This window comes from Stenella coeruleoalba (assembly GCF_951394435.1).
Source record: "Stenella coeruleoalba genome assembly, chromosome: 1".
Classification (NCBI taxonomy): Eukaryota; Metazoa; Chordata; class Mammalia; order Artiodactyla; family Delphinidae; genus Stenella; species Stenella coeruleoalba.
This window is the reverse complement of record NC_137169.1, coordinates 66,177,306-66,192,236: the sequence shown is the minus strand read 5'-3', so window position 1 is coordinate 66,192,236 and position 14,931 is coordinate 66,177,306. Positions and strand designations below refer to the sequence as shown.

The window sequence follows — 14,931 nt, the reverse complement described above, 5'->3', positions numbered from 1 at the left end:
AAATGAAGGTTGAGATAAATTGATGGATGTCAAACCCATAATTGGCAATTATGAGAACTTAATGGTAGTTGAACAAAATTATAGAGATAAAAATAGAATCTTTGGGCTTCCTTGGTGGCGCAGTGGCTGAGAGTCCGCCTGCCGATGCAGGGGACACGGGTTCGTGCCCTGGTCCGGGAGGATCCCACGTGCCGCGGAGCGGCTGAGCCCGTGAGCCATGGCCACTGGGCGTGCGCGTCCAGAGCCTGTGCTCTGCAACGGGAGAGGCCACAGCAGCTGGAGGGCCGCGTACCGCAAAAAAAAAAAAAAAAAAAAAAAGAATCTTAAGATTAGAAAGGATCTTGGCAAAGCATGTATTCCAAATCAATAGAAGAATATATATTTGGTAGCATCCCTGGGAGTCTTGGTACAAATACTTCCAGTCATTGAGACCTCGTTATTTGACAACATAGCACATTCGAATTTTGAACAGTTTTAATGCCATAAAGTTGTTACTTATATTGAGCTCAATCTGCCTTCACACCTTCCAATCACTGTCCTCCTTCCTGTGATTCTTACGAAATACAAATCTTCCTGAGCATTCACACCCACTGAACATATTATAACTGAGGAGAGCTACATCGCTGGATAAAACTAATTCATTTTTCTGTTAGGGTTGAAATAAATACTACCCTGAAACTCAAACATTTAAAAATATTTTTGCATGTGCTTCTCTCTGTGTGAAGACACCACTACAGACAGGAAGGGAATGGAAAGGACTTGAGATATACAGAGGACCTGACCTTTAGGAGTTTATGGGTACATAGAGGAAGTCAGCTCTGCACACAGGTAATGGGAATAAATGGTTATATGTGCTCTGATAGAAATAGGTAGAGGCTACATTAGGAACACAAGCACACCAAGGAGAAGAAGGTAATCAGAAAAGGCCTGGAAGGTAGTAGCTCACCAGGTAAACGAGGGGGAGGGGCAGACATTTGAAAATTCAGAAAGGCATGAAATACATTGTGTATTTTGGAATTCAAAGTGATTCAGCATGGCCAAAGCTTTGAGCACCACGGGGAGGGAGTTCAATGAGTGATAAGCTGAGAGGCAGGCAGATGTCAGAGTCTATAGACTGAGTGGTCTTAAGGACTAGTTGTATTAATAGATTGATTCAAAACACAGGCTCTACCCTTGCAGCCACCTTATCCACTACCTCAGGGAATGCCATTAGCCCTGAGACACTTAGCACAGCCTACACATGATAAAAACCTGATTCATCACGGCCTTATTTCTTTCCAAGGACATGGTATCGACTCTGTTCTATACAAGGTAACTTAGAGTTCAGTGAAGTTAAGTACCTCATCTCAATCTGAGCACTATGGGACCAGCAGAGGAAAATCAATCTCACAATTTGTTGAGTCCCAAGTTTTCCAAATGTTTCCGGGTCTTTTTCATGAATTAGAAAATGAGAAAAAGGAAATGGCTGGATAAAGAAAGTGTACCACATCCCAAAGCTTCCGTGAAGAGGAATTGATGGGGTGCAGGCTCCAGTTGCTGGCCAATTAGTGATGAAACCTCCGGAGGAGCATTCTAGCAGGTTCAGCTCCCACAAGACATCTGAACCAAATGTTTTGTTTTCCCTTTGGGGATCCCCACTGTCATTAACCTGGGGAAGCTCCATTCAAAACACTCATTTGGTGAAAGGTAGCCTGTCCACACTGATGCACTGCCACAGAATTAACTCCAGGTTAGGAAAATCGTGAAAGTGAGCACAAGGAAATTTATAGCACTAATGACTTTAACAAATCTGAGCTGATTAACTGGATGCCATGAACTGAAATCCTTGTGTTCCAATCAATCTTCCAGGAAACTTCATGAAAGCACACTTGAGGGAGTAAATCCATGAGATATTCTAGGCAGGTTTCTTTATAAAAAGAGGGGAATAATCAGGAAAGACACAATATACTGACAAGTAGGGTGATTATTAGCCACTAATTCTTAAGTTAACACTCTTTGGTAAATAAATGTCTGCATTTACATTAATTCCCCATAAAAGGAGTCTTGACACTTTTTCGAACAAAGATCCACTTGAGACACTTACTCATCAGAGAAAAATTTGCCCTAATCAGTTGGAAGTCACAGGGAAAAGACAGTGATAGGACATTTTCAGGATAAGACCATTACCAGAATGGGAACCCATAAATGATTCGTGAAATGAGTGACCGGTCAGATGAGGAATTGATAGCAATTCATCCAGTATTTAAATCGATAAGTTGCAGAACGTTTAGGAAATAACGGTTATGGACAAGAAGTAATGCTAATGATGTAGCATTTGAACAGGAAAGGGGGAGAAAGTTTCTACTCAATCATTACTTAGAGAGTCGAAGGTGTGAGTGACTGCAACCAGGAATGCATCTGGATATACCCTTCTGGGCATCTGTTTGCGTGATTAATTTTCCAATAAAGTTAGAATAAGTTTCTCCTCATGAGCTGTAGAAAACATCCACTCCTTTCTCCGTCCTGTTCCACTACTCGTTAAAAAGCAATTGTTCTTTACATCAAACTATGCAGTGGTTCGTCTCCTTCCATTGGTTGGGTGAAACCACTGCAAATCTGAGGGACTCAATATTCAATGACCATTTTAAAAGCGTCTTATTCAAAAGGAATGGCTAATAGCCTCACATAATTATCACAGCTATGCTAGCTAATGTCCTTTGGTCCTCAATATCCATTTTTACCTCCTTCTGTGCTCTTTCTCCATCCTACATAGCAAGAGCTGGAAAACTAACAGCTACATTTCCCAGATTTCCTGGCCACTACGGTTCTGGATGCCATTTACATTCTGCCAATGGAAAGCACTCCTGCAAAATGTGAACTGCAGAAGGAAATGGGGCTCAATCTTCCTGTAGCATTGCTGGCTGAAGGGTAGCCTCTGGCAATTGTAGCATTTTCATTAATTAGACACCATATTTGTGGTGTGGAAAACTGGCATTCCCAGTAGCTTCCTGCAGTTATCTGACCTTGAATAAGTTATATACCTTCTCTGTCCCTTGGATTACTATTTGTAAATAGTGGGATAATAATATTGTGTGGGGTTCCTTTGAAGACTATGTGAGTATCTGGAAGGAGGTGTTAGGTTTTACTTCTGCTGCATATACCCACCTAGAAGAATGCCTGGAGAAAAGAAGTACTTAATAAGGGCTAGCTAAGAAGATGATGATTTGCGACCAACAGGATATACCTGACAAAGGAAGAGATGTGATGTCAGAAGACAGAGGATAGTTGTGTGGCACTTAACAAATTACTTAACCTCTCTGCTTCATTGGTTGAATGTTCTCAATTCAAAGTGGAGAATATATCAAGTTCACAAAATTATTAAATGGGATAATATGTCTATAAACTGTAAAGCATAAAGAATTATACAAGTGTTTATCATTATTAGTTACAACAAAAAGTGCTGAAGAGGGTCACGAGAAGGAGCTGTGACTTTACAGAGAATCAGGCAAACCACCATGGAGGAAATGGCCTTTGGACTGGGCTCTGTGGAATGGGTATATTTTCTACATGTGGAGACAGCAGAAGCTTGCCAGTTTGAACTAAGGCATGAAGGCGAGAAACTGAAGGGCCAATACAGAATATATTCTTCTTCTTCTAACATCTTTTCTAGTAGTTATGCCACATAAGCTTTGAGAAACAGTTAAGAGAAGGAATCCTAAGTGGAATCTCCTACTTGGCTTTCTGCATACTTAACATCACTTATGGAAAAAAAAACTAGTCATGGGGGCAGGACACATTGAAAAGAGAAAGCTCATGGGCATGATTATGTAGCCTACAGAATTTAAGATGCATTCTTCTACATTAAAAGCAAAAAAGAAAAAAGAAAGCTTCCTACTAGCAGGAAAATGTCAAGGTGGCTCAGATGGTGAATATTATTCTGTTGCCATGATTCCTAGGGTTTGTCAGCGTAAGTATTTTTAACACAGGCACGCCACTCACTGAAGAGATGAATGACCTCATGTTAGGTGACTCCATTCCCAACTTCTAAGTGGGGATAACAAGAACAGGCTGAGAGTGGGTTATTTAATGAAAAGGAAAATTATAATGATCATGCTGGTTTCAAGAAGCAAGTAAGAAAATTGACCACAGACTCATGCACTAAAAATAAATAAACAAGTAAATTCTGGAGATGATGAGGGCAATTGCAGTCAGGTCATATTCATGTGGCTCCCATGGATATCAAAGACAAATCTGCCTCTTTGAAGGAGATATTCAAGAAGGAAACACAAGGGCTATTTGGCATATAGCTCGGCACCTAAAACTGTGCCTCATTTTCATCCTCTGTGGATTTCTGATGGTATCAACTTCCACCTAATTTAAAAATCAAGAGAATATATTACCATATTCGCCAAGTTCTTTAATTTAAGAAAGTCAGTATTTTCACACTGAAAGGCTGTCCTGAACACATCCTGTCTGAAAGCTCATATTGTTTCAAGAATACAGGGTTAAAAGGCTCAGGGCAGCCAGGGATGAAATACAGTTATCAACCATACTGCTTTTGAAACAGGGCTTAAGTAACTCATAAAACAGCAGTTTCTTTTGAAAAATGTTAAGGAGAGAATTATGAGGTCAATTCATCAGCAAGATAGCAAGAATGGTGGTGTTCTAGTTGTTGTGCCTACCAGTACAATACAGTAAAAATTCAGGAGGAGGGCTTCGCTTTTGTTCTCAGTCCAGATGTGAACTGTGACACCATAATCGACTTAGATCAGCTTATACTAGTAAGTAAAAATCGCAACTCTTATACGTCATCATCAACAAAAGCAATCAAGACATATATGAAAGATCTAAGCCATTGAACCCTGAGCAAAGGAAGCAGGGTCGGTATAAAGAATAATGTTTCAGCACATCGGATGCTCTGGAGTCTGGATTTCAAGACTCAGCCCTGCCATTTTGAGCAAGTGTGATTTGGAGCCAGTTGTATAACCTGTCCTTGTCTCTGTTTCCTTATCTACAATATAGGAGAATAATTTTACATAACTCAGAGACTATTTGTGAAAAATTTTCAAATCCAATGCTTCATTAAAAGACTTACATACACACTGTTACGGTTAATTTCATAGGTCAACTTGCCTGGACCATGATGCCCAGGTATTTGGTCAAACATCATCCTGGATATTTCTGTGAAGTTTTTTTTGGATGCAAGTACCATTTAAATTGGACTTTGAGTAAAGCAGATTACACTCAATAATGTGGGTGGGCTTTATCCAATCAGCTGAAGTCCTAACTGAACAAAGACTGACCTCCCAAGTGAAAAGGAATTCTGTCAGCAGACTGCCTTTGGACTCCAACTGCAACTCTTCCTTGAGTCTCAAGCACAGTGGACTGCCCCAACTCACCAGGCCTCCACAACTGCATGAGCCAATTCCTTAAAAGAAATCTCTCTCTATATATACACACATCCTGTTGGTTCTGTTTCTCTGGAGAATCCTAATACATACATCATGAAACAGATGAAATTATTTGGCATAGATGGTTTAAAACAAGAAAGTACCATCTTGATAAGTTTCAAGAGAAAAATCATAGTCGTTTCAATATAGGCCCCAAAGTCATTTGATAAAATTCAACACATATAAGATACAATTTTAGAAAAACAATTTTAAAACCAATTGAGTTATTCCTTAATATGGTAAAGAAAACCCAGTCAGGTCAACTTTATGCTGAGTGATCAAGCATTAGAAGCACTCTTTTAAAATTTGCAACTGTTTGATAAGCTCTGGTCAGTGCAATAAACATTGAAAAGAAATGAGAAAAAGATCATTTAAAAACATTGAGATTGCACACCAGAGCAATCCAAAGGAAACTTCTAAACCTTAACTAGAACTCTTTAGTATAGCAAAAAATGCAAGACAAATATGTGAAATTAATAGCATTTCTGCATACCAAAATTAAACAGCTATAAATATTATTTTAGCTTGTACTAAAGATAAGAAAAAGAAAACAGCGCAGCATACATTTATTGAACTCCTATTAGATGCCACAAGAACTTTGTTTAAAATGTATATACATGCTTTTTCAGCAAATTACTTAAAAATTACTTGTATAGATAATACATTCTTAATAGAAAGAGCAACTGTTATTAAAACATTTGTTTTTTATTAAGTTAGCATATAATGCAATTCCAATCAATATTTCACTAGTGTGGGTAGATGAAGTTATTTGAAGCAACTATGCATTCTCTCTACACTGACCTCCATAGGAGGAGTACACTCCACTCCAATGATGTTGGACTCGGCCATGTAACTTGCCTTGGCCTCATGGTGGGTGAAGTGTACTTTCTTGCATCTTCATATTGGGCTTGGCTCTGTGACTTGCTTTTGGTCAATGAGATGTCAGCAGATGTGAAGCCAGCAGAAGCTTGCAATGTGCTTCCAAAGTTGGGCTTAATCTCTTGTGCTTTTGCCTTCCCCGTGAGAAGAATATACTCCAGTTGGCCCAGAGGTCATCAGTGAAGAGTGACACAGGAAGCAGACCTGGGCCTAACTTGCATATTTGAAGCTAAGCCCAGCAGAGCCCACTGGATGGGCAGTATCCCCGCTGACCCACAGAAGAGTGAGCAAGAATAAGTTATTATTGTTTAAGCCACTGAGTTTGGGGGTGATTTGTTACACAACACTGTTATGCACATAGTTGGCTGATACAACCGAGACTTTGCATTTTGTTCAACAAAATGATGTAGAGGTGAATTAATATTCTGAAAAAAAAGTTGAGCAAAGAGGAAGCAAGTCTAATCCCACAAGGAACAATAATTTTAAAAATAGTATTTACCAGGCTTCCCTGGTGGTGCAGTGGTTGAGAGTCCGCCTGCCGATGCAGGGGACACGGGTTCATGCCCCGGTCTGGGAAGATCCCACATGCCGCGGAGCGGCTGGGCCCGTGAGTCATGGCCGCTGAGCCTGTGCATCCGGAGCCTACGCTCCGCAACAGGAGAGGCCACAACAGTGAGAGGTCCGCGTACCGCAAAAAAAAAAAAGAAAAATAGTATTTACCAAAAACAAATGTTGATCAATGAACCAAAATAATGAGCACAAAAAATAGAGCTAATAAAAATATATATATATACACACATACATACATATATATACATATATACATTCACACTCACACACACACACACACAATGGACTATTACTCAGCCATAAAAAAAGAATGAAAGAATGCTATTTGCAGCAACATGCATGGACCTAGAGATTATCATACTAAGTGAAGTAAGTCAGACAAGGAAAGACAAATATTATATGATATCACTTATATGTGGAATCTAAAAGATAATATAAATGAATCTATATGCAAAACAGAAACAGACTCACAGACATAGAAAAGAAACTTATGGTTACCAAAGGGGAAGAGGGGGTGTAATTAGGAGTATGGGACTAACAGATACAAACTACTATACATAAAATAGATAAGTAACAAGGATTTATTGTATAACACAGGGAACAATATTCAATATGCTGTAATAATCTAGAATGGAAAATAATCTGAAGAAATACATATATAACTGAATCACTTTGCTGTACACCTGAAACTAACACAATATTGTAAATCAACTATATTTTGATTTAAAAAATAGAAAAAAATTGTGGGCAAAACAGATACTTTTCAGAAAAGTGTTTAGAATTGTATGATCCTTTTTTTCTTTTCTTCTTTCTTTTCTTTTTATTGTATCTATATGAGAAGATGAATGTTAACTGAACCTACTGTGGTAATCATTTCACAGTGTATGAAAATCGAAACATATATATATATATATATATATATATATATATGAAATGGGCTTCCCAAAACAAAGGGAAAGAGAGGATTGTAGGATAGTAATGATAAATGGTTAGCAATGTAAAAAATATCCATAAACTTTTACATACACCACAATTACAACTTCACAAATATGTGCATATAGAGAAAGAATATATAGAAAATGATTGCATAACAGGATATTTAAATAAAAGTACTTCTGTCTCAAGGGTTTTGGGAGAAGTAACAAAGATGAGAAAAATATAACATTTGTGCGCAGTATTTCCATGTACTCAAACTATAGGCAAAATAACCTATACAGGACATTTTGAAATTATCAAAATGCTTCAGTGAGCATTTGCCTATCTCTGGCATATATAAGAAATGTGGAAGAGGCATTTTTTGAGGAGAAAAGTGGTCCCTCTCTTTATCCTCAAGTTTCATAAGCCTTTCCAGAGCAGAGATGTGATTACATAAATGGTAGCTATTATTACGAGAGACAGTATGTGTGGTGGTCAAGAGCAGGAACTCTGGAGCCAGGGTATAAGTCTCAGCAACTCCACCTTAACCTTTCTATGCCCCTGTTTCCTCATCTGAAAAATGGGATGATAATAATACCTACTTATTAGGGTTATTATGAGGCTTAAATAAATTAGTATATGTAAAGCATTTAGAACAATGTCTGGCACATAGTAAGCACTACCTGTGTCGGCTTATTATCACCATCAGCATCACTATTATTGATGGCTAAGTGTCCTCAATCCAACAAATATTATTAAACTTTATTAGAAAGAGTTATTGGCAAAATACAATACCATATGGAATGACCAAAAAGTTGTTTAGTTTGTACCTTTTCTTCCCACAAATAATTTACATTGCCAAAAAAGTGGTTTGCTGTACAATAAAAGAAACTGCTGAAGTGTATGAGTACAGCTAAGAGGAATTTAAAAGCTCACACTGACTTCCACATGTATTCTTGGGGGAATCTTTGAAGGACTTGTATTTTGTAAGTTTTTTGAGGAGAAGGCAGGAATTATTTCTATAATACTTATTTTTTTCCCCGAAAGTATGTTGTATTCGGTATAGAAAATTAAAACAATGATGTATTCGCAATGCATTTGTCTTATGCATCCCTTCCCTATGGAGCTAGACTAGTATATATTTCAAACTATTTTCAACCACTCATTCTGTGTCTTCCTCCATCTCAGTTAACGGCAATCCCAGCCTTCCGGATAGATACACAGGTCAAAAACCCAAATCCATTTTTTACAATAACTTTTTAAATTTTAGAACAGTTTTAGATTTACAGGAAATAAGAGGGCAATACAGAGTTCCCATATACCCCACATCCAGTTATCCCTATTATCAAAATCGTATTTTGGTATGATACATTTGTTATAATGAATGAAACAATACTGGTAAATTACTATTAACCAAAGTCCATACTTGATTGAGATTTCCTTAGTTTTGACCTAACGCCCTTTTTCTGTTCCAAGATCCCATCCAGGATACCACATTACAGTTAGTAGACATATCTTCTTAGGATCCTCAAGGCTCTGGAAGTTTCTCAGACTTTCCTTGTTTTTTCTCCGGTGTTTTTCTCATTAGTCAGGGGTTATGGGTTTGGGGGAAGAAGACTACAGAGGCAAACTGCCATTTTCATCACATCTTCCTAAGGGAACATACTACCAACATGATTTATCGCTATTGATATTGACCTTGACCACCTGGCTCAGGTAGAGTCTGTCAAGTTTCTCCACTGTAAAATTACTTTTTTTCCCATATCCATGTTGTACTTTGGAAGGAAGTCACTATAAGCAAGCCACAACGGAGTAAAAGAATACTCACTTCTAAAAGTACTCCAAACAATATACCTATCTAGACATTTTTAATTCTATTTTTTTTGATAACAGAAACAGCTGTTTCACAGATAGATCTGTGTTTCACAGATAGATATTGCTTAAAAAATATTTAATTCTAGTAATTTGTTCTAGTAATAAGTGCAATATGTGCTCATTGTATAAAAACTGGAAAACATGTTTAAGCAAAAGGTCACCTAAAATGTACCACCCAGACATAGACCACTACAGTTAATATTTCGAGGTATCGTCTCCAAAACTTCTTCCTATGTCTACATATAAAGAGTTAAAATAATCCTCTGCATATACTACTTTATCTCACTTATTACCATTTAACATTAAGAAAAATTGTTCTGTAGTTTTAGACAGAGTGTTCTCGTCTTTACAACTCCTGAGCCTAGCAAAGTGCCCAGCACGTAGTGGCTTCAGCAAGTGCGATCCAATGAGATTTCCGACTTGAATGGATAAAGCCTCCATGAAACCATTTAATGTAATTTGCTGACCAAGGCATTCTCAGTCTCTTCCTTTGCCTCACAAGATAACCAAAGTCACAGGCATAGCATCACCAATTTGGGGCCTTGGAAAATGAGTTAGATTAGTGAAATAGTAGGTTGTCTGTAAGGACTAAAAGATTATGGTGTGTGAGGTGTTTAAACACACAGGCCTATGATCCCTTATCCCAAATCCTTTTGACTAGGTATATTTTGGAATTCAGAATTTTCAGTTGAGGAGGATGATAGAGCAAATGTTCAGTATATTATGAAACACCACGATTGGGCATAGGGAAACACATCGTAGTCAAACAGTCATTTTTTTTTATAGCAAAGCATGTGAATAATCACAATAAATAGACCATTTCCTTGTGTTTTATAATTTCTAACAGTGCATTCTAAGAATCCCTTGTGTCTGGGTTATGGGAACACTCTCTAGAGGAGTCCCAATTCCTTTAGCTCTAGTTTATTACCAGCTAGGGACCACATTTTTGGTTGATTTCTCAGCTTGCACAGTTCCTAGAAAGTGCAAGCAGTAAAATTCAAATTGTAAAACGACTAGGGTACACGTCTGGCATTTTGAAGTTCCAGGGACAATTTTTTGTTATCTAAAGACCAAAGATATAAATAAGCTTCCTCATCTGTTTTCGGTGCCAGTTTTCATGATTTCTTTCCTAGCCCAACCTTTCACTTGGGGAAAGCTTGTAAAAGCCCAGCTTTAGGATGGGGGAGGGGGTTTCTCACTCTCTGCCTTTGCTGGACCCAGGCCTTGCCCTCTAACCTGTACGGTGGATATAACCCATCTCCTCAGTCACTGATACTGATAAACTCCCAGGAAACCACACCATCAGTCTTCGGGCTTATACCTCTCTTTCCATTCCTTTTCAGTTTCTGGTGCCTGACGATTTCCCTCCTTTCTAGCAAAGCCAGCTGGGCATTAAATAATATATCCTATTTTATCCAGCATGTCCTGGTGTTACAGCAGAATTGTCAGGTTATCTCAGGCCACCGTATTGCCAGACCAGAACTCTTAATTTCATTTTCCTTTTAAATAATATGTTTGTTAAATACTTTAAAATATTCTATTAGCCAGATTACTCAATTAACTAGGTATACCTCTTCCAAAGCCTTACAGAATAATATTTAATATAGGAGCTATATAGTTACTCTTGAAATAAAAAATTCTTTAATGAATCTTTTTCTTTTGTCAGTAAGCCTTTGTGAGCCTACTCTGGAAAATGAGAAATCACAATCTGATGCCATCTACTTAGTGACAAATTATCTTCCAGGTATTGAATACAATCGTTTAGTTGAAATTACTTGAATGTTCACTATTCTTAACAGCAACAGAATATATCTGTTATGCTGAAATGTCAATGCCCTCTAGGTGGTATTGTTCCAGGATACTTGTAATCAAACCAAACCTATCTCTTTCTCTTCCTTAGTGAACCCCAATCTTAATTTTTCTTTAAAGTGGAGTTCATTGCTGAGTCTTAGCACATTGTCTGGAACTGAACAAGGACTTATTCAATATTTGGTGGCTGAACTGCTACTTGATGAATGGTTTTGTGCTAGTCACTCTGTCAGGCTATTAGCTGGAACTTGAGAAAAGATGAACAAAAACTCTTACCATTGGGGCCCCAGTTCTATTATCTTTTTCAACTTTCAAGTCAGGGTGGTCTTTGTGGGTACTCTGTTTTGTTTTTCTTTGCTTGTCACACATGAGGTAATTTGATATTTGAATTTCTAATACGCCCCTTTCAAGAGTGTTAACACACAACTGGCAAATGAGCATTTTTCTATCTAAGGTTGGATGATGAATAAAATTCCCTTATATCTTCCTGGGGAACCAATTACTACATTGAAAACCATGATAATACCAGATCTTTCATCAATAACAGATGTGATTTGTAAAGTAAAAATCAATCTGTTTTGACTGATGATGCCTCATAGCAATAAGGAAGATTTCATCTGAATAATCATCATAAAACTATATGATTAATCTGTTGAGTAAGACTAGAAATTCAGTAAGTAATGAGTCTTATCGGGTCATTTTCTGGCTTTATAACCTTGGGAAATTGTGACCTTCACATTCCTACCTCAAAAGGACAAACTAATTTCCTAAACATATGTCCCTGAGCAGGGAGATATATAGGGCGCATCTCTGCAGACACCTGAGCCAACTGATGGAATGACGGATGTGTCTTCTCATATTCGGCCTCCCAGCACGTTTGAAGCATGGATTTGGAAAGATAACTCCTCACATCCTCCAGGCAGCACTTTGTTTAAAGATGAGATTCAGAATGTTTGGTTGCTGTTGCTGTCAAATAACTATAATATGTAATGTATATATATCTCAGCTAGGATTCTTATGGTTGCAGATGACCAAAACATAATCGAAACATGCAGACATGAAAGAGAGCGATTTACTGGCTTCTACAGTCAAACCACAGAGGTGGGTAGGCTGACTTCAAGAATGGCTGGTCTCAGCACTAGAGTACGGTCCAGGCCCTTGCTTGAGCTCTGCAACTGGTTTCTGCTTCTCTCAACGTCTTGGTCTCATTCTCTCCAGGGAACACAGCCACTGACACCCAGAGAATCATATCTCCACAGCTCTACCACTAAAAAGAAAAGAGGGCCTTTCTCATAGCATTACACAGAAAAACAATAAACTCTGGGAAGGGTTCAGAATGGCTCATCTCAGGCCATATGTCCACCCCTTGACCCGTCAAGAGATTGGTCAATCACTGGCCTGAATCTTCTGCTCACCCCTGTAGTCAGAAGGGAAGGGATCGTTTCTGTAATAAAGGGACAGTGGCAACCAATAAAAGGCACTATATATACTTAACCAGATAATTATATTTATTAACCATTTTATGATATAATATAGTGTATATGTATATAGTCTCTGTATGTTTGTATTTGAGAAAGCGTAAATTGTCCTGTGAGCATGCGTGCATGTATATATTGCATGCACGTATGTGCATACGGATCTATTTTCTGTATATTTTACATAGTGGTTCATGACTATGGATGGATACATACATTGTACATATGCATTACTGTTTTGCAAGTAAGAGTGTAGTTTTTCCTTTTCCAGGGATCCCATTCACATCCCCAGATCATAATTACCCAGTGAATGTATCCTCTACCTTCTATCCCCTAGAGTAAATTGCATTCCAGGCAGATTGCCCTACTTACTGCCCCCACAGGTGTCTGATTTCTTTCTCTGGAAAGTCAGAGGAGCACTCAGGCCTATGGCGGTGCCTCAGGAGCCCCTTGAACATGGGGTGCCACGTCCTTGTCAGCGGTACACAAAATGAAGCATTATTAGAAGTGACCTCGTATACGGTTTTCGTGGCATCAGGATCAAGGTAAGAGCACTCCAAGACCGGGTAACCAACCAAACAATATGGGGAACTGGAAGATAAAAAGTAAGGGTAATGGAACCAGAGAGAGGTGAAAAATGAATCAACAGAGTGTGAGGCGGTGGTGATTCCTAGTGCAGACGTTAGTTGACTATGGCTAAGTGTAGCGCTCTTGGCCTACTTGGGAGTGGTAGGAGCTGAAGGAAAATGGCCAGTGCAAAACTTTCGCTCTTCTCTTCAACTCTACTTTCCCTTCTCTCTCAGTCCCATCAAATATGTGGCTCACCTCTCCCACAAAAGCTTTCTGGAATTATCACACACAGCAGTGTCCGTCCCTCTCATTTGGCAGTGGAGCTTAGACTGCCTTGAGATCTGGCCACTGTTTGGGAGCTGCTCTTTCACAACCAGATTGAGAAACATAATCTTGTCTCCACCCAATAAGTACACTCCCTCATGCTTAGGAAAAAGATAAATTATCTTCAAAATGACGAAACCATTATGCCCATGCCAAGGAAGTAATCTTTGCTATATTTTAATTTAGGTGTTTCCTTTCCTATAACAAGCCAATAGTTGAAAGTTATTTTGCTTTACGATTACACAAATGGAATGTTCAGATTTTAGTTAACGATTAAATCGATCAGTTTTAAATTTTGGGAACATATATTTGCATATCATTGCTCTCAATATACTTATGTAAAATCCAAAGTCTATATTCCCAAATACAGAAAACCTATTCATGTCAGCTTTAGTTACATGTGTACATTTATTTGAATGTGTGGAGTGTGTGCTTTGACTTCCAAGAAAGTCAGCTCTGTTTCTTAATTGTCGCTATAACTACAATTCGGGAAATGCTATTGCAACATCAATATGTTATGCACGTCTTTAATTAGGTTAGTGCGGCCTGTCTGTCACAGCAACTGATCCTAAGTATTCTTATTTAGTCTACTTGAAGCTTTAAAATGTTCTCTTTTTATAAGAGACATATTTCGGCCTCATTAAATTGTTAAGCAAACCAATATAAGCCCTACAACTTGATTGCTATGTTCTAGAAATCCTGTGCTTCTTCACTTAGCACATCTTTAGCACCACCTGAAAGAGCACTCTGCCCCAAGTACCTGAAATCCTCTGCAGCTCTAATGTGTTAGGGCTCTCTTATCAGATGGAGACATCTGTCACCCCCCTGATCACCAGGAAGATCTGGCTGTGGCATCCTATGGAACTCCAGAGCTTGGTTCTCTTATCTAGTAGTTAATGCAAACAAGTTGCAGGTTGCTTGCTCTGAGCAATGTCTCACACCAGGTCACCACAAAAGAGAGAACACAATGACTGATTCCATGGTTTGGAAATTACAGATAGAATCTAGCCTAAAGTTCCTTTCCTTCTCTTTCCTCAAAATCTGACAAGATCTCAACAGGGAGAAACAATCGTTACCTGGAAACA

General features: G+C 38.4%; 1 protein-coding gene across 4 annotated transcripts in view; it reads right to left on the bottom strand.

The window, feature by feature from the left end:
* Positions 1 to 14,931, bottom strand: part of ST6GALNAC3 (ST6 N-acetylgalactosaminide alpha-2,6-sialyltransferase 3) — a 583,102-nt gene that overhangs the window by 316,525 nt on the left and 251,646 nt on the right. The gene's annotated exons all lie outside the window — the stretch shown is intronic.